Here is a 23,300-nt window from a genome sequence, read left to right as displayed (position 1 = left end):
AAAACATCTGGCAGGCCATTTGCCTATGCCTGAATAAACCTATGCATGGAGTTCCCTCTTCCAGGCAAAGACACAGGAAAGGCTGGCAACATTAACCCTGCCATGTGGGAATCCCTTGCAGCAGTGCCTGGAGACAAGTCATGTATCCACGGCAGTGACCAGAGGAGAAATGACTGCTGGGAGGAGCACAGAGAGAATAAATGCCATGGTGTACCTGTAACAGTGAAACTGGATGCCTTTATCTGCCCCAGCTGCAATAAACTATGTCTCTCCTGTACTGGTCACTACAGCCACAATAAGTGCTGTAATTCTCCAACAATTTGACCTTACCCCCAAATGGTGAACTCTTCCACTGTCTCTCAAGACAGATAGATGCCAACAACAAAAACACTTGGGTTTGTCCCTTGAAATTCTCAGTCAATGCAAGAGTGAGCATGAATGGAGAAAACAGCATTTGATTAAGATTAGGGAAGGGGTGATGAGGGTGAATTAGGAACGAAGTGGTAGCCCTTTTAAATTTTTTAAGGTGTGGTACACCTGAGGTGTGGTTCAAGTGAGGAAGAAGCTCACTAGGCAGAGATGAAACTTGCATATCCCAGGGGCAGTGGAAGAAGCAAATGAGGCACTGTGGAAGGAGTATAATTTGGCCACAAAGAGTAGCACAGATATTGCTGCACAGTTCTAACATTTAACTTGCAAGCCTGTAAAAGTAAAATTTTGCTACAGAACATCAGGGATAAAACCAGGAATCAAATTGTGTTTTGTATAGAATGTATATAATTTACACATTAGATACACATTTAAGCATTCATCATCACATTTTCTCCCCCTTCTCCCCCATTGGGAACCGATCTTCTTACATGCACTGGAAAATGAAAATGGACATATTCAGGTTTCTTCCCAATTAGTTAATTAATGGGTTCTTCAGTAATCTGCACTTGCTGAAGTCTCTCTTCTGACTTGAGTAAAGTTAACTTTTCTTTCTCTTTCTCTCTTTTTCTCACACACAAACAAGATTTCTATTAAGTGGACAGTTTTACAGAATTAGGTGTTAAAATTGAACATAGGCATTGATCATGCAGACTTGGGAAACTTGGGTCCTGATTCCAAAGACTAGGAATAGTGTGGGGATCTTTTACAGCCATATGCTTTCTTAGACTCTGGGTGGAAGATTCATGACTGTATCAGGCTCCTGGTTTTAAATCGTCTCAGTCACTCTTGGGTCTGCTACTACTGCTTCCTTAATGGGTCTTGCTGAACTCAATTGTATGCTTAACCAGTGTGACTGACAGAAATCCAATGCTGACCACTTCATTATGTGGTGACCTTGCCCCTCTTTCCTTCTGTCTTTCTAATTCCCCATCCTGGGCAGTGCCCCCTTCCTAATGAGAACTCATTCAAGGTCAAGACCTTCAAGCCTTCACTTTTGGGTGCAAAGTTCTACTGTATCCCAAGAGAAATTCTGCCAGTGGAAATCAGCACTTTGAAGTGCAATCTTCCCCAGATCAGTTTGGTACAGTTTGGGTGGGATTCTATTTCACCAATTAATCTCTCATGATCCATCTGCACCCCAATAGGCATGTCTGCTACTGTTCCTCTGTAGAAATAAAACCTTCTTAGACAAATCTTTTTTAAAAAAGTAATACTGAAATAGATGCCATCCCTCTGTGGTAGATCAAAAGTGGTTCAACCAGTCTCACGGGAACTGTCTACACTGATTATCTATATAAATAACATATTAAATAAAAATAGTAAAAGAATCACTAAATAAAAATTGTAAATCACTTGCAGCCCTCTCAAATATTCCCAGGTCTTTCTGTACCTGTTCCTTAGAACACTTAAAAAAAACAGACGCTGGGAGGAAGCATAACTTACTAGCAGAGCAGTTGTTTTACATGTAGAAGATGGTCCAGGATGTCACCAGTTAAAAAGATAGCAGGTGATGGGAAAGGCCTCTCTCTGCCCGAAATGACAACCCTGGAGAGCTGCTGCCAATCAGAATAGAAAATACTGGGATAGATGGACAAAGAGTCTCAGTGTGGCCGTAGAAGGCACACTGCCTTTTTCTGCATTTCCTCCAAGCATAGCATACCACATAGTTAACAGTGCTCACTAATCACAAGAGAACATCTAGGGCAGGGTTCCCCAAACTTGGGTCTCCAGCTTTCTTGGGACTATAATTCCCACCATCCCTAGCTAGCAGGACCAATGGTCAGGGATGATGGGAATTGTAGTCCAAAAACAGCTGGAGACCCAAGTTTGGGAAATCCCGATTTAGGAGATGGGAGTAAGGGAAATTATTCCAGATCTCCACAAACGCAATAACAATTTTAACTCTAACCCAAAGCAATGGCATGAGTGCAAAGATGAAAAATGAGGGAACATTTGGTCAGATTTGTATTTCCAGTTTATCTGGTCAAAAGCACCTTGGTGTGTCTCCTTCATGTCCTTCTTCCTTATTTTGATTTTTCCTTTTTAGGGTGGTGGTGGTGGTGGTTGTTTTGAAGTTACTATTTGTTTCCAACATTTCCTCCAAGGAGCTCAAGCATACATGGTTTCCCCCCTTCACAACCACCCTGTGAGATGAGAGACAATGAGTGGACCAAGGTCGCCTGCTGAGTTTCATGGTTTAATGTGGATTTGAACCCTGGTGTCCAAGATTTTAGTCCAAAACTAACAACTATTTTTTAAAAAATCTAATTAAAATATCAAATAAATAAATACTGTAATACCTAAACAAATAATCAGAGCCATAGCTATTGGGGGGGTAGCCAGGTTTTTGCCCCGGGTCAAGCTTCCAGAAGGGTGCCATTGAGGCTCCCAGCCTGTGTGTGTACACAAATACATACATGGGGTGTGTGTGTACAAAACTGGGTCATTGACCCAGGTGAAATAATCATTTGCCCCTGAAAATAATCAACAGGTTACTCCTGAGGCTAAGGGTCCAAATAGTCTCTTCAAAGAAATATGATGTCCACACTCCCTGTCCGTTTAACCACAGAAGTTACACAACCCTCCTTTTCTCAAGTAGCAGAAGTGCTGACTATCTGAAACTATCCACAAAGAGAGAAAGGAAGAGACACACACAAAAATACCTATGTGCTCACGCACACAAAAAGCAAACATGATCTGTGATCAATATCTTTACAAGTCTGAAGGAATCCTAGCTCCCAAAGGGTTAATCCAGAGAAGCAAAGCCATCAAACTGTTTAGTGAGCTAATGCTTTTATTGATGGGAAATGCCTTTCTGGCTCCAGGAGAGAAAGCTCCATACAGGTTGCAAGGATACAGCCTGGGAAAGGGGGAAATCACAGAGACCTGGCACCAAAGGATCTGTGTGCAAGGCTTTTTCACCACCACTTTCAAGTGCAGGCACTCAAAGTAACCAAGCCACCCAAGAGCTACTCCAGGCATGAGATCATCCACATTAAACAGCTTCAGGGTAAGGCACCCTAGTTATTGCCTTAAATGCCAAGCAAATCTTGGCCTGAAAATCCCATATAAAGAAGGTCCTGCTCAGATGGCTTAATCTCCTGTTCATGTTTTTTTACAAAATGTACAGAGCATTCCTTTTTAAAACTATCCAGTGCCTGCTGGTTGTGATATCTGGCCTTAAAAATGTTACCAGTTTGCTTCAAATAATCGGCATCTATCTAGTAGGCTATCTGTGGTCACTGCCAGGGTCAGGGATCAAGGTGTAGTAGTCTGCTAATAAAGTGTAAGCTAATGTTGTTGTCAAATTGCTGGAGTAAACAGACAGTGCCCACTTCCCACTGATGAACTTCCTCTGGGGTTGGGGATATTGGCTTTATTGGAAAACTGCCAGTTGCAGAAGTGATGGAAGTGGCTGGTAGCAGAAAAAGACATCTTGATTTTGTAAAAAGATGAGTTCTGTAGTTGATAACCATCTGAAAAGCAGTTCATTGACTGACTGTACAATGACATTTATTAACGATCTCAGGGCATGACCAGGTGTGGGTTTGGTCAGTGCCTGGAAGACAGCCTGTCTAAGAACCCCTTATTCGACACTTTTAGTTCCCTTCTATTAGGGAGCTGGGATATAAATCCAACAAATAAACATAAATGAATAAATGATTGGTTACTCCTCATATAAAGAATCTCAAGATCTGCATCACCACTATTCCCACTTGGCTGAATAGCTAGCTATTTTATTACTTTACTGCATTTTTATTCTATCTTTCTTCCAAGGTGCTTCCCTCTATCCAAGGCATCCTGAACCCAATAAATAGTCATATTGTTGACAAAATCCTCACAGTTACTTCCAACTCTACAATTCTATAAAAAACTGAGGTGTATGGCCATATGCATTGATGGCTTTACCTGTTGCTATCCAGAGAGCTTTTGAACTTATGTATGGTCTGACAGCATGCATTCTCTTGGGTGGAGGGTGGATTGTTTAAGACAATCTGCTACCCACTGGTAGTTACGGAACTACAGATGAATTCCCCAATCTTATTAATATCAGAAGGATCCTGTCGGTAAAGGTAAAGGTAAGATCCTGTCTACAATCCATAAGGCAGGGCATTTACAAAGCTTTTAAGGGCAGAACTTCTGAAGGGCACCTGGAAGACATGGCTTGGCTGGATATCACTTTAATTAATGTTCCAAAGTTGGGGAGCTTTCCGGATGAGATCTCTCCACAGAGCACATACTTAAATTATGGAATTTACTTCCAGAAGAAGTAATGATGGCCAGTAACCTGGATGACTTTAAAAGTGGATTAGACAAATTCACTGAGGATAAGGCTATCAACAGTTACTAGCCATGATAATTATGTTCTACCTCCACTGTCAGAGGCAGTATGCATCTGCATGCCAGTTGCTGAAAACCAGAGGAGGTTAGAGTGCTGCTGTGCCCAGGTCCTGCTTTTTTGCTTCCCACTGACACCTGGTTGGCCACTGTGAGAACAGAATGCTGCACTAGACGAATCGTTGGTATGATCCAGGAGGCTCTTCTTATGTATATCTTCCCAGAGTGACCAAGTGGATGAATAGTCCCTGCCTGTATTTAATCTTACCCCATGTTGTGGGATGAGGTTCAGCTGACACAATCTGATGACATGTACAAGGTGCAGTAATACACCCAGCCTCATGTCCTGTGAATCCCTGCCCCACACTGCTGAAGAAATCAAGCCAGCAGGGTATGGTCAGTTGGATTCAGAATGTGATTAATGTGTGTTTGTGCAAGAGGGTGGTCCCCGCTGCCTTTCAAAAAGCAGCAGTATGGACAGCCTAAAGAAGCCCATCCTGGACCCATTGGTTTGTGATAGCTACTGCCCAGTCCCAAATACTCTGTTTTTGATTAACGCAATTGAGAGGAGGGTGGTGGGGCAACTACAGACACCCTTGGATGATACTGATTGCATACATGCATTCCATTCTAGTTCAGGCCTAGTTTTGGGACTGAATCAGCCTTGGTTACCCTGATGGATTGCCTTCATTGAAAGAGAGTCAATGAGAATATTACTCTATCTCCAGGGTTGGCTCCATATTATATAATTGGAGAAGTGTTTGTCAGTCCTGACAGTTATGCTACGCGGTTTTGCAGGGCACAATTTTATCCCCAATGCTTTTTAACATTTATACAAAGCTGATGGGAGCAGTAATGAAGGTATTTGGAGCATTGTGTCATTAGTGTGCTGATGACACGCATCTCTTCAACTCTATTTTTCCATATTGAAGCTAGTGTAACTGTGCAGAAACTGGACTGGACAGGCCAATAAAAGGAGCTTGAATCTACAGAAACTCTGTGGGTAAGCAGTTCCTGGGCCCAGGAAATATGTCAGCTGCTTGTTCTGGATGGGGTTGCACTCTCTCTAAAGGGGCAGGTACATAGCAGGGGGATGCTCTTTGATCTACCTCTATCACTGGAGGCCCGAGTAGTTTCAACAGCTACAAGCACCTTCTTTCTGCTTTGGTTGCTGTGACAGCTACATCTGTTCCTGGATAAGGATAGCTGACCAACGATATTCCAGGCATTGGTAACCTCCAGATTGAATTACTGCAATGTGCTCTATGTGGGGCTTCTCTTAAGGTGGTCCAGAAGCTACAACTAGCGTAGTTATACGGAGATGCCCTACTGACAAAAAGGTACACTGGCTGTAGATACGCTAGCAGGCTAAGTTTAAGGTCTTGCTATTGAGGTACAAAGCCCTAAACAACTTAGGACCAGATTACCTCTGAGGATTTGCAGGTGGCGCTGTGGGTTAAAGCCTCAGTGCCTAGGACTTGCCGATCGAAAGGTCGGCGGTTCGAATCCCTGCGGCGGGGTGCGCTCCCGCTGCTCGGTCCCAGCGCCTGCCAACCTAGCAGTTCGAAAGCACCTCTGGGTGCAAGTAGATAAATAGGGACCGCTTACCAGCGGGAAGGTAAACGGCATTTCCGTGTGCGGCTCTGGCTCGCCAGAGCAGCGATGTCACGCTGGCCACGTGACCCGGAAGTGTCTCCGGACAGCGCTGGCCCCTGGCCTCTTAAGTGAGATGGGCGCACAACCCCAGAGTCTGTCAAGACTGGCCCGTACGGGCAGGGGTACCTTTACCTTTACCTTTTATAGCCCAGTCCAGTCACTTTGATCCTCAGCAGAGACACTCCTAGAAGTACAGTATGCTCCTGAATGTCCTCTTATGTCTACTGAGACCAAAGCTTTTAGAGTGGAAGCACCTTCCTTTTGGCATGCACTCCCAGTGAATATCAAGCAGGCATTTAGGCTCCTGCTTAAAACTCTTCTTTTTACCCATTCCCTGAGGGGTATCTGCATTAGTACATTAAGTTATGTTGATGTACTAATCTGATCTATGATGTATTCTATGTTAGTTTTGTTGATATAATTTTATTATTGTTTATTATTGTTGATTTTATGTTATTCGTTGCCATGCTTTTTAAAAAATGGAATTTTTATACAAATAAATAATTTAAATAAACCACATGACAAATATGCCTGATGTGGACAGTAAGGGCCCATGTCAATATAAAATGGTGATCTCTGTGCCAGTGTCTGCCAGAGAACTAAAAACCCAAAGGGTCTCCATGGAACCCAACAGTGTTGTAAAGGCAGAAAAGAATCTCATCAACAGATGAACATCATATGACACAAATGATCTATTTGAAGAGGAACAGCTCCAGGAGCAGAATCAGATGCCTCCCTGTTCACCATCTAGAACAGGCTTCAGTTGGTATTTAGTTGCTTTTCAGAATTGTTCTAATACTCACTTAGTGCCAGCAGTTAACTGACAAAGATGTAGAATTGAAGCATCATCTTAAGTCTTGCTCACATTTTTCTTCTTGTGATTTGCATATTCAAGGTCTAGATGCCTGGCTGTCAGAGATGGTGACAGTTGTGGGGGCTTTCTAGCTTTATCAAGGGGGATTATTTCAACCCAAATTATTCTGCATTGTAAATGTTTAAATCTACATTAAACCCTGATTAATTCATGAAACAGCCTGATAGCGTATTTACTAGAAGGAAAAAAAATCAAATTATTATGGCCAATTCCCAACCAAAGTAGCCTTTAAAATGCTGTATTCTGAGCTTTGGCTAACAAAAATGTTTTTTAAATTATGCTTCATTTTGGAAAAGCTCTCTTTAATTTCAAGGGCAATCTGAATCCTTCAGCACTTTTGCACAACACAACAGGAATTAATAAAGTAGATAAATCCTAAATAAATCTGGATTTGGGTTAACTGTGTCTTGAGATTTAGAACACTGTAGGAAAATGAAAAGGGGCGGAGGCAGGTCTACCCCTAAAAGCTGCCTGTGCATGAAGAAGGGATGTGCTGAGGAGGAGGGTGGGGGTTGGAGATCCAGTTGAGCTGGGTAATCAAAGAGCTTATCATGGTAGTTCTGAGGAGATGTTCAAAGATCTTGTCTGGCCACAGGCTTGGTAAGGTCACATCAAATGCAGTTCTTAAAGAAGATTATAGGGGAGCTTGGTTTGTGAGATTTGTTGCAGCAAGCTAGTTGGACTACACTAACTCAGAGTCCCATCACAGGCAAATCTGGCTTCTTTCAAACCATTTTGGAAATGAAGGTCTGGCTCCAAACAATAAGCAAAAAACAGCTTTGCAAAAAGGCAACTCAGGTCTTTCTAGATCCCTGCAAGCAATCCACTCCTCAGGAAAAAAAACATTTGGGGAACACCCTTGGATTTGCTATATTGGATTCAGAGAAGATTGTTTAAGCAGAGTTCTGTGGTATGATGCTTTCCTGACTCCTCTTCCACCCCCACGCTCCAGCATCTCCTACACTCCCTCTGAATGCAATAGGGTGCAGGAGCTGCAGCAGGCTTGGGAAATTGGACAAAGACAGTAAGACTGTTTTTCTATTCGTACAAGATACCTCTGGATCCAACCATTTGATACTCTATGCCAGCCTTTCACCTTTCCTTTTTCCATGAAGAGGAAGAAAATGGAAGTGACTAAAGAGGTGAAGAGTATTCTCATTGTAGAGTGTACCACACACAACCATCTGTCATGGAGAGTTAGGTATCTATCTTCACATATTCATTCATTAAGAGAAAAATATTATAAGAGCATATAAAACATTTCAAGACTTTTTTCCAGAAAAGAACTCACCAGAACTCAGTTCTGGCACCTCTCAGGTGGGCGCCATTGCCATTCTAAGAGAATGAGGGAGATGTTCATGGTGAGTTCCATCACCTATTTTTCTAGGAAAATGGCACTGTTCAAGACTTTTTATGACACTTGGAAAATTAACCCTGCAAATAACTAGATCTATTTGTCTGATTTTAGACTGCTGTAAATGTTTTTGAAACTTACTCATCCCTCTCAGCTTCCTCTTGAAGAAATGGAGCAGATGTGCACTGCTTGAGTGCTGAGTCTTACAAATGACCAATAGAACTATTCTCCCTGAGACTGGAATGACCAGAATGACACAATGACCAGAGCAAGGACTAAGAAGTAAGAAGACAGGGCAAAAATGTACTCATCAATTTATGTTTTTTGGCACCAATGTCTAAAGTTTACACTGCAATCATATCATTCCCTCAACAGCAAGCCACACATACGAAGAAAGTTGCCACCAACATAAATCAAAATTCAGCTGTGTCTGGAACATTCAGTTTTCAACATACAAGACAAACTCTGACCTGTGTCCAAGTTCAAGAAATAAGAACATTCCACAAGCCAGCTATTAAAACTATTTATCACATCAGGATAAAATGCACAGACAAGAAATTACAAGGTAACAATTTTTGATCATTGTTTTATGTGTCCCTATCCAAAAATGCATAAATGGTTCTTCCTCACACAAAGAAAAAACCTTTACCTACAGTACATGTTACTTAGGTCAATTAGTGCAAAGCTCTGTAACCAGCCAAAACACAGCAGCAATGTTTATTTTCCTAAAAATGCGTGGCAACCCCCCAAATTTTGAGAAAGCTTATTAGTCAGTCTGTGCTATGGGGCATTCCTGGCCCCTCCAGCCTTGTGAGCAGCATGAAGGACTGAATTTAAGAGTAAGAGAAACCAGGTACATAAACCTAAGAGAATGTCACTAACATCAAAATAAATGAGTTTGTTCATTTTCAGTTTTAGGTGTGTGGTTTGCTTCTTTTTACTAACACCCCTGTTGTAGCACTATTACTGTTATAATTTTAAAAGAGTAACTTGATATCTGATGAGGCTGGGAGAGAAACAGGTTTTCCAAATACGAATGAGGAAAATGTGTTTGGTATCTCAGACTCAATACAGGGATTTGATGATGCAGCATCTCATTTTCCTTGCCCATTTTATTAGGCACAGCAGCAACACTGACTGTGTAGTACTTGCATTCACAAGAGCTCTGCCTATCCAGTAGAGCTCCCATATAGCTTAGGACAGACGAAGGAATGTTCAGGGCAGTGGCAGAAGGCTATTCATAGTGGCACAGAGGATGGCCATAAACTTTCCCAAGCTAACTCCTAGCTCTCCCCATGGAATAGACTTCTCCATTCACCCAGTGACTTAGACAATCTTTCTTCCAGAATGGCCTGTTGAATGTTAATCTTTTCTGTCCATGTCTTCCATGTGATTAAACCATTTCCTAAACAAATCATTACTATTTATTTTTTGTATCTTCTGTTCACCAATAAATATAGTTCAAAACCCAGTAGAATTTGGGAAATCATATTTTGTCTGTTTATGACAGATAGGACTGCAATGTTGATATCTAAATGCCATCCCAGAGTTTCTCATTGCTGCCAAGTTGGTGTGTGTTAGCCAAGAGCAATCACTGTCAGGGAAATCTTATATACACCCATTACCACAAGGGGAGAGGGGGATTACACCACAGCTATGCCTGTGGAATGGCTACCATATCCTATACATCAGGGGTGGCCAACTTCCAAGAGACTGTGATCTACTCACAGAGTTAAAAACTGGCAGTGATCTACCCCCTTTATGGGGGTTCGGGTCAAAGTTGTTGAGTTTTTTCAGGGAGGAGGTAAAATGTTGAGCTTTTTTTAGGGGAGCCACAGTTCTTCAGCTTCTTTGGGGGGAGCCAGTGATCTACCGGTATATCATGATCTACCTGCTGGACATGCCTGCTATACATGCTTAGGCCAGAGGAAAGGGGGAGAAGGCACACCACTCAGAAAATTTTCAAACTGAGTACAAATGGTGAACATTAACAAAACACACCAATCGGGGATTATGCTAGCAACAATGTCTAGGAATTCAATTCAATTCAATGTCTAGGAATTCAAAATGACTCCTGCTGGCATGTCCAGCAGAAAACAAAGCTATATCAGGGCAAAGGAGTTTCCAGAGCTCAAACCCACACCAAAAAGACCACAGCAGTTCCTTAGCCCCTCAGTCACAGCATGGACATTGGCCCAAGCAAGCGCAGATTAATAGTTTCCACAGCAAGGTGACAAGGCAAAAGCCAGCACCTTGAAAGAAAATCAAGGTGTTGGTTCAGAACCACAGGCCATATTTCCACAGCTAAGTTGTCGCAGCAAGGCCCTGCAACAACTGGCTAAGTTTTATAGCAGAGCTAGGTGTTCATTTTCTGGAGGCCCTAGCATTGAATACAGGCTACAAACTGATGCTAGGCAAGATGGGGGCCCCTCTACACCAAGGAGAAGGATGGGAACCAACCAGTCATTTTGGACACACGAGAATGTAACAATAGCCTTGCTGGATCAGGCCAGTGGCTCATCTAGCCCAGCATCCTATTCTCACAGTGGCCAAACAATAGCACTCTCCCCTCCTGCAGTTTTTAGCAACTGGAATTTGGGATCATACAGCCTCTGACTATGGAGGCAGAGCACAGCTATCATGGCTAATAGTCATTGATCATCTTATCCTCCATGAATTTGTCTAATCCAGTCTTAAAGACATTCAGGTTTATGGCCATCACTACCTCTTGTGGAAGCTCATTCCATAATTTAACTATGCGCTATATGTCCTGGATCCTCCAACATTCAGCTTCAATAATTGCCCATGGATTTTAGTGTTATGGGTGAGGGAGAAATATTTTTCTCTATCACTTACTAAATCCTGCATAATTTTATAAATTTCTATCATGTCACCCCTTATCCCTTATTCACCTTTTCTCCAAACAAAAAAGTCCCAAATCTGTAACCTTGCCTCATAGGGAAGTTGCCCCATCCCCTTGATCATTTTGGCTGCCTTTTTCTGGATCTTTTCCTACTCTACAATATCCTTTTTTACCATCCCTTGCTCTGGCAACTCATGTGTCCTCCCCCCACCCCTGCTATTTTGCAAGATGGGCCAGCTCTGTCCCCCATCCCCAGTGTGCAGCCTATGCTTACAGCTCAGCTTCTGCCTCTCCTCTCCATGGAGAGAGCGGGGAGAGACTGCAGTGACTGAGTATACTCATCCCTCCCCCCTAAACCCTTTGTGTGTGCATCCACTTGTTGACTACAGGCACCCAAATGGTGCTTCTGTAAGGCAAAGGTGTTCCTGAGTTTACCCAATCATGGCAATGTTTAAGCAAAAAGCTTGGCCTTTCCAGGAGTCAGAAACTTCAGAAACAGGTGCAGCAGCCTTACTCTGAAGCAAGTGTTTCCCCTTTCTTGCTTACCAGTAAGAGGTGCTCTATCCTGGCACCAGGCCCATACAGGGGAGTGAGCAGCCAAGTACACTTGCCCTGTGCCTCAATGAGCTAAACTGGCTGGGGGGACCCCACCAGACACTGGCTGCTTTTTTGTTTGAGTTTATAACTTTATTCCAACAAGAGTCCTGCCCTGGGCCTCAGACAAGCTCTGTATGTGCCTGCTTGGCGCTCTAGTTGTTGGAGAGATTGAGGGTTGTTATTGTATGTTTGTGTCCGGAGTCCCAAGATGATGTACCGTATTTTTCGCCCTATAGGACGCATCGGCCCATAGGACGCACCTAATTTTTTTTTTGGGGGGGGGGGAATAAAGAAAAAAAATTATTCCCCCCCAGCCGCGGGGGAAGCCCGAGCTTTTAAAAACGCACCTACCGTAGTTTTTAGAGGAGAAAAGGATATCTGCCTGAAGCGTGGGGCGCTCTGCTTCAGAGCGCCCAGCGCTCCAGGCAGCAGGCTGCTATCCACAGGCTAGCTGATAGCTTCCTGAAGCCTGGAGAGCGAGAGGGGTTGGTGCGCACCAAGCTTCAGCGAAAGCTTCAGCGAAAGCCTGCATTCGCCCCATAGGACGCACACAGATTTCCCCTTCATTTTTGGAGGGGGAAAAGTGCATCCTATAGGGCGAAAAATACGGTATCTGCTACAGTTCTAGGAAGAGAAAAGTTAGCAATGTGCTCAGGTTCCTACGAGTGTTATGAAGTGAGTGTTATGAAGACAGGCTTCATTGTGCTAAGTGTTTCAAAGGGCCATTTCTCCCAGATTCCCATTATCAAAGTTCCCTATTGAGAGAACTAAGTGTGGATTAGGGCTGAGCAATATCTGGTTTTCAGCATCAGCAGCTAAATATCACAATATTGCACCATATCACAACGTCTGAAATTAGAGATCAGGCATGAGGATGAGGGAAGGAGCAGTCACGGAGATCGTGCAGATGGGGTGTGTGCAGATCAGGCGTGGGGATGTGGGAAGGAGCAGTCATGGAGATCAAGTGAGTGTCCACTGTGGCTACTGCTGCTTTCCTGCTGACTGAGAAAAGCTGCTCTGCCTCAGTGCCAGGTGAAGGTAGTGCCACAGTGCCTTCAAGTGAGGAAAGGCAACTCAGATCAGCAGTGATGGCCGTGCCTCTCCATCAGCGTGAGGTAAGGCAGCTCAGATCAGCATGGTTATTGGCTGAGATCACTGTGCAATATCGGTGGTGCCATGAAATTGGCTGCCCTGCCCTCCCTCATGCGAATAGCAAGTAGTGATATATTGCTGCATATTGCCAGGTCAAAATCATTATCGCAGTGTGATTTCAAAACTGATTTTGGCTAATATATTGAAAAATCGCATAGTGCTAGAGTGCATGATAGGAGGCCCGAGTTTTGACCTCAATCCTATGCAACTATTGTCTAAATTGTGGTCTCTCACTGTGGAGTTAGTGGGTTGTATCCAGTGTTAGTCTAACTCAAAGGAGACCTATTGAAATTGATGGATGTGACAAAGGGCTCATCCACACGTAACCTCTGTCCTGTGCTTTCTAGGCACATGTCTGTGTTTTCCTGGTCTGTGTCCAAGTGCTCTCCCCACCCCCCACCACCTCTTTCACAAGGAAAACCCACTATTTCATGCTGAAGTGGAACAAATGGCAATTCAGTGGAACAGTGCTAGCGTTAAAAAAGGCACTTAAAAATGGAGCTTTAAAGTGTGGGCCTGTGCCTAGAAACATGGCACAAAAGCAAGTCTGGATGATCCCTAACTTAAGTGCATTAATTTCAATGGGTTTATTCTAAGTGCTTGTCCACACTTCCTCTTGTCCCACTGCTTCCCGCCCCAGGGAAAACCACTCTTTAGCATTCAACTTGAGCAAGCAGCAATTCAGGTTTTCTCCAGATGGACGTTTGCTCCAATTTAGCATTAAAAGGTGGGTTTTCTCTGGGGAAGGGAGCAGGGCAAGGAGAAAACTGCTTGGACCCATGCCTAGAAAGTGCAGGTCAAACCACTTGGAGCCACACTTTCTAGGCACAGGACAAGTGGAAGTATGGATGAGCTCTTAGTTGGATGAACCCATTATTATTATTATTATTATTATTATTATTATTATTATTATTATTATTATTATTATACTGGCAGAAGTGGTAGGCTGTTGCTGTGAGGAGTTGAAGTTACACCATATCTGCTCTGTTTCAGACATTCTGCCAGTATTTAGTTATGAAAAAGGGGGAACCAATAACTAATAAGGATAGGATATCTGGAAACACGCAGAAGGAGATTGAGGACAGGTAGACATGAGCAAATGTAAAAATAGCGAACACTGCCAGGGCTCCTTCCCTGCCTGTAGTGGTAGTTATAAAAGCAGCTCAAGGTCTATAGGTTAATAGAGAATGTATTAAGTCACAAAACTCTAGGGCTGAAGAGATGTGATGTTTCTCCTAATCCAACTTGCTTCTCTGAATCAAGATTTAATTTATTGACATATAGCAACAAAGTTCATTTCAAAGTACTGAGATATCTCTGCAAATTGGCACATGGCATAGTAAGTGGTGAGAGGCAGGTCCCTACAATTAAGAAATGCACAAGAAAAGGCTATTTTACCTGTACCCTTCTCTACTGGTGATATTACCATTGGTGATGTTACCTGGGGTTACAGCACAAAGCTGACCTCAGCTGGTTGGAACCTATTAAATTCCTACTTTTGCAGGCCCTTATCAGGCAGCCATCCAGAGGCACACACAACTCCTGCTATTAACCCTGATCTCCATGTTATTTCCCTTTTGCCCATATTCTGCCACATTCCCAACCCATTGTGGAGTCTCAGCATCTCTTAAAAGCATCTCTCTGCAGCGATGCCTGCCTTCTGGCCACTACACATTTCCTTGTCTTCCCAGCACCAAACATAAAGGAACACCTGTCTTTGGCCAGGGTAGTTGACTTGATAGGTGCAATGTAATGGAGGACTACCCCCTATTGCAGAGACTGATAACATGGCTGGCCCTGGAATAAAATTGGCATCCCAGTAGCCAAATAAAAGGGCAGGGTATGTTCACTTATTCCTGTGCCCTGAATGACTCTATGTAAAATGGAGTGCACTATATGGTGAAGTTATTCAGTTTTACTAAATACCTGCACAAAGCAATGTGTACCTAGTCAAAATTCTGCCTGCCACTGCTATGACAGAGATCGCCTACCTTAAGTACTACTACTAAAATGAGGCTGCATTTTAAGCTGTATTTTAAGCCGTATTTTAATTGTTTGTTTGTTTGTTATTGTTTCTTCTATTACGTTTTATTGTAATTCATATTTGGTGTTAGCTGCCCTGAGCCCAGCCCTGGCCGGGGAGGGTGGGGTATAAATAAAAATTTATTATTATTAAGTAGCAGAAGCTTGCAATATATAAATCATCTATCAAGGTGCTCCTGAGTAAGATGGAAAAGCCTATCTTATTTCTCCTCTTTTTTAATCACCTCAAAATAATTGGTCCTCGAGCTGCTACAACCCCTGCATTAACATGAGCCTTTTCAATTATTATACAAAAAAATAACAAGAAAGAGATATTTGGAAATCTATCCATTATCTGGTTGCATTCTCCATATGGCCATAACAACAGAGAGAGAAAGAAAAAAATCTGCCATTTGTCCCCCAAACCACATATTTAATCCATGTGCTTATGTCAAACTTAATTACAGCACATTTGGCATAAAATAACAATCCACATCCTTGGAGAGGAGAATTTAAGTAGTTAATACGTGTGATTGAGTGAAATTGCTTTGCTGAATGTTTATGGGAAATTTAAGATGGATGAAATGTGATGATATTTTAACCATGTAGATGCCAGTTCTGGGTTTGAAATCTGCATTTTTCCTGCCATAACTCCAGTTTTGGTTCCCAACTTTTAAACTACCCAGCAATTGTGTCCTTAACAGTAGAATAACATGCAGAAATGAAAAATATGACATATACTCCATCTCTACATGATAGGATGCAGTTTAAAACTTTGCAACCTCCAGAACAGGCATCATATTTTTAGCACTTTAAGAACTTGTGCTTGAGCCTGCTTTTCCCTTCTCCCTCTCATCACTTTTCCCTTTTGTGTCATGTCTGCATAGCATGTGAGCCGGAGGGCAGGGACCATCTTAGCACAGATTTAGGTCAGGCTTGTAAGTCTCTGAGAACCCTTTTGGATAAAAGATGGGGAATAAATGCCTAAATAAATATATCCATGGTTACTGTTGCACCCAGAACACTCAGTATGAAGGTCGCCTTAAAAACATCTTCAGAGGGTTCATTAGATCTTAATACTGACAACCTGCTGATTGAACTATCAAAGACCAGGCTGGGTGGAGGAGCTACACATAGCCTTGATGTGGACAATAATGGTATTGTTTGTTTTTTGTATCTATGCATGTATGCATGAAGTGCTTTTCTTCTTTGGGGACGTAGGGGTACGCATACCCCTAAACATTTTGTGAATCTAAGTTTGGCCCCACTGAGGGGCAGTATTTCAATATGAGTAGGAAAATTAGAGTACCCCTAAACATTTTTTTAGAAAAAAAAAGCAATGTATGTATGTATTTCCCACCATTTTCCCCTGATGGGGCTCAAGGTGACTTACAGATAAAAACAAGAACTGCTAAAAACATAGAAACATCAATAATTAAAACACAATTAAACATTGATAGAAACTACAGGCATACATAAAATCTGTTTAAAACATACCAATAATTACAATAAAAACAGCACAAGCCCTCTCATTAAAAGCAGTCAATTCTCATTAAAAGCAGTCAATTCCCTGTTGGAACAAGAAAGATTTCACTTGCCAGTGGAAGAACAGCAAGGAGGGAGCCAGTCTAGCTTTTTTAGAGAGGGAGTTTCAAAGTCTGGGAGTAACCACTGAGAAGGGAGATGGGCTTCCCCTGAATACTGTATCTCAAAACCCAGGTAGGTTCACGAGGGAATATGGTCTTTCATATTCCTGAACGTATTTTATCAAGCATTTTTATCAATAATCCCCTCATTTATTCTCTAATACATGAACAGGACCTAATGGCTATAAAGCAGGGGGTACAGATCTTGGAAAGCTATAATGTGGCCCATGAAATGAAGATCCCCGTCCATATACAAGCACATATGAGCAACCAAGAGAAGCTTCTTAACCACCTTAAATGTGAGTGGGAACATTTTGCACCCACACTAACATTTTGTACTGCACATAAAAGGGAATTGTGCTATGCCTTGCATTGCTTGATATCAACCCAGGACCATCAGTCAATAATGGCTCACACCATAATAGTGCATGACAAATTACAGGGGCAGTCATATGAGAAATCTGTTTGGTTTGATAGAAAGAAGCTTAATTATTTGCTTCTTGCCTTGTTACCTAAAAGTTGAAAGTTAAACACCTAATCCCTGTCAGCCTTTCATTGATTATGAAGACAGAAATCATATCTGTTATCATATTGGATTCCTATTTCAGTCAGGAAGTTTGATGCCCTCTCCCATCTTACTCTGAGTAGTTAGTCCCTCTTCCCATGTCCACTGGAAATAACTGTCTCCTCTGCTAGATCTGAGATTCCAGACAGAACTTTCCCATGCCACCATCCCTCAAAATAGCCTGTGTTCCTCAGTATTTATAGCAGCAAGACTCTGCTGGGCTGATTTGTTTGGATTTCCACTGTTTTTGTGTTTAACTCACCCCTCACCCATGGGCAATTTCTTCAGGCTGTTACTGATGGGATATGTTTGGGTGGCAGAGACAGCATTCAAGATGGTAGCTGTGCAGAAAAGGCATGGGCTGCAGAGAGAGAGGGTGGGGCAGAGGTTTTGTAAGTAGCTGGGACAATGAGAACAAGGCAGGCAGTATGCCAAGCATGGGATGGCTGCCAAAACACAGATCATTAGCTTGGGCCAGCTATAAGCAAGGAAATGAGAAACATATGTGGGAGAGCAAGGTTAGGAGTGAGGGCCTGTGGGTCAGTGACAGTCGTACGAAAACGTTTCCCTTGTTCTTCAGCTGCAGCCTGACAGTGTCAAATGCCATTCTGGTAGCCTTGATTTCTCATGGTGCTCAAGCTTGTTTTGGCCTGATATGGTTTTTTGTTTCTCTTTCACTGATGGGAGCTTTTGGGAGGAGGAAGGGAACAGACAAGGAAGCCTTTCCCCTCCCCCACCCCGGCTATGGGAAAAAGCAGTGTTTTGTATACTGCTCCCAAAATTCCTAACACTTTTCTGAATAGCGGCTTTAAATCCCAACTGCCCTGGGAAGAAAGGGCGGAGTTCTCAAGTAGGTCTTGGTGTTCTTTCTTAAATGTAACTAGCTGCACCTCATTACCCGATACTGAAGGCCTTTTGTGCTTTTGCAGAGCTGTGCTACCTGAAAGCTGTGACATGCCGCAGCTTGTAGTATCTACTTTTATTTTATGATGCTAACTGTTTGGTTTTGACATCTTTTAACTATTCTCTATGTAGACTTCAAGTTAAGTTGTTTGCAAATAATTTTGATTTTCTCCCAAGTTTGCTGATCCATCAGTCAGCGAAACTTAGTGAACTGTCTACAGCTCCAGCATCTCTCGTTTTTCACTCATGAAGAGTTTACAGACAACAACTTATAGAAATTTTCCCACCTTTTCCCAATCATAGCACAGAGGGAGGTGAAACAGTATCTGGATATGGGAAGAGCTCTGGTTGACACACAAGTTCCATTTTTTAATATTCTGGGATGTGTGGTGAAGTGTTGTTTGTTGTATTTATTTATGTTCCTTTGGGTGTTATGGTTTTATGTCTCATTTTTTATTTAAATTGCTTTTGTACTTATTCATTGTAAGTTGCCTAGTTAACCTTATGTTATCTATGTTGCATGTATATTGGCATCCATCTGCCCAAGAGATAACAGATGAGTGTGCCATTGGGAGTAAAGTCAAACCGTCTGAGAGTTACAGTGCCTGCTGTGGCTGTAGAGACCAATACAGGAAAGACATCTTTTATTGCAGCTGGGGCATATGAAGGCATCCAGTTTTGCTGTTACAGATGTACCATGGACTTTATTTTCTCTGAGCTCCTCCCTGCAGTCATTTTTCCTCTGGTCACGGCTGTGGATACACAACCTGTCTGTCTCCAGGCACTGCTGTCAATTGCAAGGGATTCCCACATGGCGGGTTTAATGCTGCCAACCTACATGTCACATTTGCAGACATCTTTATAACGCAGAGTTGGTCTGCCAACAGGCCTGGTGCCTGCCACATGCTTGAGGTGGTAGGTGGTTTTGTCTGTCTGGGCTCCACCATAACCAGCGACCTTTTCATTGATTCTGAGCTGTACAATCGCATTGGTAAGGCAGCTATAGCAATGGCCTCTCCAAAAGGGTATGGGAGAATGTGATGCTAACAACCAATACCAAGATGAAGGTCTACCAGGTTTGCGTGTTGAGCATGCTCCTTTATGGAAGTGAGTCATGGGCAACTTACACCTGCCAGTAGCAATGCCTCAATGCCTTCCATACGTGCTGTGTCAGGAATATTTTGGGTACCACATAGCAGGAAACTAATGTCATAAGTAAATCACAATTAATTAATTAATTAATTAATTATTCTTATTCACATTCACACCTGGGAGTGCATGATAAGTTTTAGGGTGGAGTAAGAAAGGGACAGCAGTCATGAAATTAAAAGACGCCTGCTTCTTGGGAGAAAAGCAATGACAAACCTAGACAGCATCTTAAAAAGCAGAGACATCACCTTCCCAACAAAGGTCCGTATAGTAAAAGCTATGGTTTTCCCAGTAGTGATGTATGGAAGTGAGAGCTGGCTGATCGCCAAAGAATTGATGCTTTTGAATTATGGTGCTGGAGGAGACTCTTGAGAGTCCCATGGACGGCAAGAAAATCAAACCTCTCTATTCTTAAGGAAATCAGCCCTGAGTGCTTACTGGAAGGACATTTCGTGAAGCTGAGGCTCCAATACTTTGGCTACCTCATGAGAAGAGAAGACTCCCTGGAAAAGACCCTGATGTTGGGAAAGATTGAGGGCACAAGGAGAAGGGGACGACAGAAGACGAGATGGTTGGACAGTGTTCTTGAAGCTACCAGCATGAGTTTGACCAAACTGCGGGAGGCAGTGGAAGACAGGAGTGCCTGACGTGCTCTGGCCCATGGGGTCATGAAGAGTCGGACACGACTAAACGACTAAACAACAAAGAAAGGGAATCTATTCCAAATATTATTTTCTAATGAAAGTTTAAAATACTTTAAAAAGGTAAAAGGACCACTGACCATTAGGTCCAGTCGTGACCGACTCTGAGGTTGCGGTGCTCATCTCGCTTTATTGGCTGAGGGAGCCGGCGTACAGCTTCCGAGTCATGTGGCCAGCATGACTAAGCCGCTTCTGGCGAATCAGAGCAGCGCACGGAAACGCTGTTTACCTTCCTGCCAGAGCGGTACCTATTTATCTACTTGCACTTTGATATGCTTTCAAACAAAAGCTGGCTGCAATTCTGACTTGACACTGTAACAAGAATCCGAGGAAGTATTCTAGAGAAAGCAGGTGCCATACAGAACATGAAAATATCCAGTTACACTGGCCATTGCATAACAGAAAAATACATTTCCTGTTGGTCCTACAGCTGCCTACCTTCCTCCCTGTGAGCAGGGAACCAGCATGGGCTAAGGAAGAGCTGCTTGAGCTGAATGATTATACAACCCCATGTTATGCAGAAGCACCCATAGATGCCGCCTCTCATCCTGTCCCAAGACAAGCAACAGTGCAGCTTAGGCATGTGTGGTGGTGTTCTATCACATTACTGAGACAGTAACAATCTTTTGGAGGTTCTAATAACAACACCTATTTGAGTCCTCACCCAACTCAAATTTGTCTCAGGAGTAGGTCAACTAATTGTTTCTTAATCTGCTTCCAAGGCAGAAATTTTCTGGATTTCAACTCTCCTTAGGATTCCAGGGTATGGGCACTTGTGCTCCCTGGAAACTCTGGCCATAGTCACAACTCTTGTCCAGTTTTCCTTTGGCCACTGTTGGTCTCTTCAGGAAATGGTAGCAAACGCTCCCTTGCCTGGATGTCAACTCTCTTTATATTCCCTAAGGCTCTCAGGCCTTTAGGTAGCCCTTGGGAAGATGAGGGGAAAGGCTGCTCCAGAATTCTCACAGGCCACTAAGAATCTCTGCAGGAGTCAATAAGCTGAACTCCCAGGCCTGAACTCTTTCCAGCAACATGAAAGATGTAGTGGCAAATACATGTAATGCCTAAAGTGTCAATTGAAATATATATCTGTCTGTTTCCTGCGTACTGTGAAAGGCTGTCAGCCTTGAGAAAAAAGTTATGTGCAGTTTAAATATTCATCCATGCATCACTGTAAAAAAAATAAAAATCTGAAGAGTCAATGCTATAATGCAATAAACTCTGTAAATAAATCTCAAGGTTCCACCCACATCTGCAGAAGTCTGTAAGTTTATCTGATAGCCATTCCTATCAGTTTTTCTTTTTTTAAAAGGTCACTTGATAGCACTTCCTTTCATATAAAGACACTGCCTTATAACAGGTCTGTCTGTCTACTCTGACTTGCAGTGGCTATCCAGAATGGTCTCCTTGGGCAGAAAGAGGTAATTTCCACAGCCTGCTACCTAATCCCTTTTTAAACTAGAGATGACAATGAGGATGTTGAACCTGGGGGCCTCTGCATGCAAAGGAGCTGCTTTAGCACTCAGCTATATGTGCTTCCTCCCCAAAGACATAAATGGAAAATATTTTTTTGCAGAACCATCTATGTATCAGGAACAACTCTCCTTGCTGCACTACTAAATGTTTCCCAGGAACCTTCAAAATCTTTTCTTTTTAAAAACTTTTTTTTAGAAATTTATAACCACAATGTAAATAATAAATAATTCCTAGATTGACAAGGAAAGACGAAAAGAACAGGAATAACCTGTCAGCAACCCATAATCAATTAATACATTTTTTTTCAGGTGGTCATCCACCCATATCACAAAGGCTTCAGCTTCTCATCACATATATTCACCTTACATTGACTATACAATCATTGAGATAAGCCAGAAGGACATGACATGAAAATGTCTAGAATTCAGTGGCACGCAGTGTACTCACAGTCAGATACATTGTGTTTCTACATTCTAAATTAAACCAAGCAGCTATCTGTGATTTCAATATATTCTACGTGCAATCATCATTTTAATCAAATTGAGCCTCATTACTCATTTTCCAGAGAACCTGCCTTTTTCATTTCTTTTTTGGAAGAAAGTGAGATCTGTTTTTTTAAAACAAAACAATAAAATACTTTTAAATTGACACCCACAAGCAAGAAAACTATGAGCTACCCAGGAAAAGGATGAACGCCTCCCCTCAAAGGTTCAGGTAAAGCCAAAGACAAGAATACTGTTTTGATGGCTCATAGATGAGCTGCTCTTCTCCAGCTCTTGGTAAACACACCTTCTTGATCTCTGCCACAAGAGCTAGTATGATGCAAACAAAGAATAAACCATAACTGGGTTTTTTTGGCCGACAATGGTGGTGTGATCATGGTTGCTCTTTGTTAATTTCTTGTGAGTTTGGTCACACCCACACCATACTTAAAGGTAAAGGTAAAGGTACCCCTGCCCGTACGGGCCAGTCTTGACAGACTCTGGGGTTGTGCGCCCATCTCACTTAAGAGGCCAGGGGCCAGCGCTGTCCGGAGACACTTCCGGGTCACGTGGCCAGCGTGACATCGCTGCTCTGGCGAGCCAGAGCCGCACACAGAAACGCCGTTTACCTTCCCGCTGGTAAGCGGTCCCTATTTATCTACTTGCACCCGGAGGTGCTTTCGAACTGCTAGGTTGGCAGGCGCTGGGACCGAGCAGCGGGAGCGCACCCCGCCGCAGGGATTCGAACCGCCGACCTTTCGATCGGCAAGTCCTAGGCGCTGAGGCTTTAACCCACAGCGCCACCTGCGTCACCCACACCATACTTACATACCACTAATAGACATGGCTTCCTCCAAAGAATCCTGGGGACTGAAAAGTGCTAAGAATTGTTAGGAGATCCCCACAGAGCTACAATTCCCAATGGATGGATGGATGGATACCATGCAGATCCAGTAATTTTTAAAATTTTAATTTGACAGTAAGGCTTAGAATTTCATCTATTGTCACCACTATTTGCCTCAGTTTTTCAGATTCTGTTCCTGAAGAACTCAGGCACAAGTATCATCCTTCTTAAGCACATCTTTAATTC

The 23,300-nt window shown here is 42.8% G+C and overlaps 1 protein-coding gene across 11 annotated transcripts in view; it reads right to left on the bottom strand.

Moving 5' to 3' along the window:
• Positions 1 to 23,300, bottom strand: part of ZFHX3 (zinc finger homeobox 3) — a 340,568-nt gene that overhangs the window by 195,552 nt on the left and 121,716 nt on the right. Inside the window, exon 1 of one of the 11 annotated variants that reach the window (XM_079989139.1) lies at positions 17,762 to 17,779. The exons of the other annotated variants lie outside the window; for them this stretch is intronic. The gene's annotated coding sequence lies outside the window, so the exon portion shown is untranslated. Of the gene's footprint in view, positions 1 to 17,761; positions 17,780 to 23,300 lie in introns of those variants that run through there. 11 annotated transcript variants of the gene reach the window in all.

The sequence above is a fragment of the Podarcis cretensis genome (genome assembly GCF_951804945.1).
Source record: "Podarcis cretensis genome assembly, chromosome: 8".
NCBI lineage: Eukaryota > Metazoa > Chordata > Lepidosauria > Squamata > Lacertidae > Podarcis > Podarcis cretensis.
This window is presented reverse-complemented; position numbering and strand designations above follow the sequence as displayed.